The following is a 3,380-nucleotide window of genomic DNA, read 5'->3' as shown; positions in this document are numbered from 1 at the left end:
TTAACTACTGCCCTGTCAATGAAATGACAAGGCATTGGCAGTGCCCTTTAAACCCATGGCATTAAACCCATGGCATTTTAAAGGTGGCTTGCTGTGTTCTGAACTTTGTTCCTTATCGCTGCATACAAGAGCTTAAAGTGGCCATTTGGAGGATTCCTTCAGCAAATGAATACCTGTGAATGCGAGCAGGTGGATTCAATGGCACATGAGGCTCCTTCCAATTCTCTGTTTCTACTCCAGTCCCACAGGAAAGAAGTTTCAAGCAGAGGAAGCAGGATGGGAAGAAGCCTGCTCTCTGTCCCTAACTGCTATTTATCAAGTATTGTGAAGTGCACAGAAAACATTAGAAGCAAGCGTTCATTTCCCCCTAACTACAGCAGCATACAGCTCCCTGAGCCACAGTCAGACTCCCTCTTGCTTGTTCTCCTTCCATCCCTGTGGCTTAGCCTCAACAGGAAGGGGTTCTTAGCCCTGCCTGCCCTGAGGGTTAAGTATCTCTCTTCCGGTGTGAGCATCAGGATCCAAATCCCACTAGGGGGAAGCAAACCTTGACCCTGGGTCTTCTATGTTCCTCCTGTCTGAATTAGCACTCTAACCACTAGGCTGCTGAGCAAAAGGATACACACCCCATGACTTTTGGTCAGCTACAGTTTCTATGATTTACAGAGCACTTCTGGGCATCCAGAGCAGACCTGAATTGACATGGAGCAAAGATGGACTGGGATACATTTGACACAGCACTGATTCCCTTTGAGCATGCACAGCAGGGACAGACTGAATCAGATAGGGGGAAACAGCACCTGCAAATTAGGCTGTTATGCAAGGTAAAGTACAATGTTAATGGGAAGCAGGGATATTTAAGAACTGCACAAGTGATGCTCCTAAATTTTAGTCAGTGAAACAGACTTCTGCCCTCAGTATCTCTGACTGTTGTTTTACATCATAGATCTGCATGGTATTATTTTCATGAAATTGGTGGGACCTCACAGGACCCCAAATCATATTCATTTGTTGTTGCTGCTGCTGCTGCTTTGCTTTCTCTGCTGTTTCCCATCTGTTTTAAGACCCAGTGACTCTGGCATTTGGTTTTCTGTTGAACAAAATGTCAGCAGATGACAACTCATGCTCCATTAATGCTGTTCTGTAATTTAACAGTGATCCATAAGGATCAGAGCCACACTGTGGACCTTTTTAATGCAAACTTACTTACATCTATATAATTTTTTTACCAGCTTTAGGTCAGTCATAAACTTCTCCTTTTTTGTACACTGTTTTAAAACCGCATTTTCCACCTATTTCTTTTTCACATAAGTGGCAGTTCCATTGCTAACCTTCTCTGTCTGAGTGAACTGAAAACTATTGAAAACATCAGGTACTTCAGAAGCACTTCTTCAGAGGGCTACTTTTGGACTGTCTTCATGCTTGTGGGCTCCCACTTCTTGCAGATACAAAGTAAAAAGCCGTTTAAACCCTCCCCGGCTGACCTGCATGTTTCCACAGACTTTCAATGCTGGTGGGACTTCTAACTGATCCTTTTTTCCACTTTGGGCATTTTCCTAATTCATTTTACTACCTTGTCTTTGCTACATAGCCTGTGTTCAAAAAATCTCTCAGAACCAGAGTCTGAAAAGAAAGGTCTGCTTTATCTCGTATCTGAGTTTTAATGCATCAGCATTATGTCATCATATGCCTCTGAGCAACACGACAACCAGTTCCAACTAGCTCTTGCAAGTAATTCTCAAAGGAAGAATTCCCCACACCATGGAGTCCAGGGATTGAAAAGAAACTGCCACAGAACTTCCCTGAGGAAGTCTGTGCTCAAAAGAAATCCTGCATAGTCATGGGTGCATCCAGGATTTTGTAAAGTAGGGTGCAGGAACATTGCATGGGTGGCTGCACATCTGCTCCCAGCTTCCACCCACCACCGGTGGGGCAGACCCTGCAGCAGAAGCAGGAGTGCAGGACTAAGTCCCCAGTCAGGTAAGAATGTACCCTCCTGGGTCAGTCCCTCTTCCCTTCCCACCTGTGTGCAGCAACTCGTCCCCTCTCCTCCATTCCCCACTCCCTCACCCACCACTACCAATGTCCTCATTCCCTTTGGCTGCTCCAGAGGCAGAGGGGGTGGTTTCACAGCCACTCCTTCCCAGTGTTGCCAGGTGCATGATGATTATATTTGTTCAATAATTTCAACCCCTGTACAATGTACAATCAATAACAGTAAAAGTGTTCAACGTGTATGAAAATATTTGAGGCAGCTAATTGATGCAATATATGCAAAACCCATGTCATTCTCGGAGAGATTTAACTGACTTTTGGGTTTGTTTGGGGGTTTTTTGTTTTTGTTTTTTAAGGAAAATTTTTCATGTCCCAAGTCAAATCAGCCAAATCAATTCCAAATCCATGAGTCATTCAAGAACCATATGTGGCCCTGCTACCAGCAAGCACCCTCCACCCCTGCCTGGGGCTTCAGATGTTTCCAAATCCTCTGTCAGACAACCTATGTCCAGGCCCAAACCCAGAGGCTTGGGGTACAGATACCTATGAGTTTCACTTGCCCTCAGCCCTATGACTGCAGAAGCAAGCTAGGGAGGAGTCTCCCATTTCTATAACGTTGGTGTATAGCCAAGATGTTCCCAATAGAAGTGAAAGTGGGAGGCTAACTACGCAATACCTTGGTCAGGGTAGTACCCCTGCCATGTTAGCGGTTTTCCCCAGCCACTAGGAAAACCACCTTGGTGCTCATGGTAGTTTCCCTGCCAGGTAAGTTTCTTATGATCACTTGCTTCAAAATAAAGAAATACTTCAACTTTGGTGACCCAGTTCTTACTCACTCACTCACTCGCAATATAAAGTAAATAAAAAGACTTATTTGCATATGTATTTGCATATTTTTTCAGTATACCATAGTTTTTCAGCAAATACGATAATTTCGAGCTTCCAGTACGATAATTTCATATTTAAGACTAGGCAATGCTGACCCTTCCCCACTCCAGCTGGACTGCATAGGAAGCCAGAATCAGCGGAGGATAGCCACAGCAGTGTTAGCAGGTGCATTCCCTTCCCCCACACCTGCTCCTGGGCTGGCAGGGAACACCTGGGGTGGGGGAAACCTGGCAGGAAAGAAGCAGCTGTGGAGCAACATCCCCTCACCCCCAGGTCAACAGGGACAGCAGCAGCAAGGGAGTAAGTGGAGGGGGTGGGGAGGAATGAGATAAAACAGGATGTGCCACACAGGGGAAAGTGGGGGAGAGTAGATAAAAAGCCCCGGACTATTGCTGCCACACATCAACTGAAAGAGGGGTGCATCCGTGCTCCTGAACCCCCTCTGGATCCACCCCTTTCCACAGTTTAGACCACGGTGAAATGTTCCAGACCTTCGT

The 3,380-nt window shown here is 45.8% G+C and overlaps 1 long non-coding RNA gene across 1 annotated transcript in view; it reads left to right on the top strand.

The window, feature by feature from the left end:
* Positions 1–245: 245 nt before the first annotated feature.
* Positions 246–3,380, top strand: part of LOC109299300 — an 8,758-nt gene continuing 5,623 nt past the window's right edge. Inside the window, exons 1-2 of the long non-coding RNA XR_002097812.1 lie at positions 246–1,980; positions 2,963–3,048. This is a non-coding gene — a long non-coding RNA (uncharacterized LOC109299300). The remainder of the gene's footprint in view (positions 1,981–2,962; positions 3,049–3,380) is intronic.

The sequence above is a fragment of the Gavialis gangeticus genome, unplaced genomic scaffold (assembly GCF_001723915.1).
Source record: "Gavialis gangeticus isolate Ggan-Ray unplaced genomic scaffold, GavGan_comp1, whole genome shotgun sequence".
NCBI classification, from domain to species: domain Eukaryota; kingdom Metazoa; phylum Chordata; order Crocodylia; family Gavialidae; genus Gavialis; species Gavialis gangeticus.
This window is presented reverse-complemented; position numbering and strand designations above follow the sequence as displayed.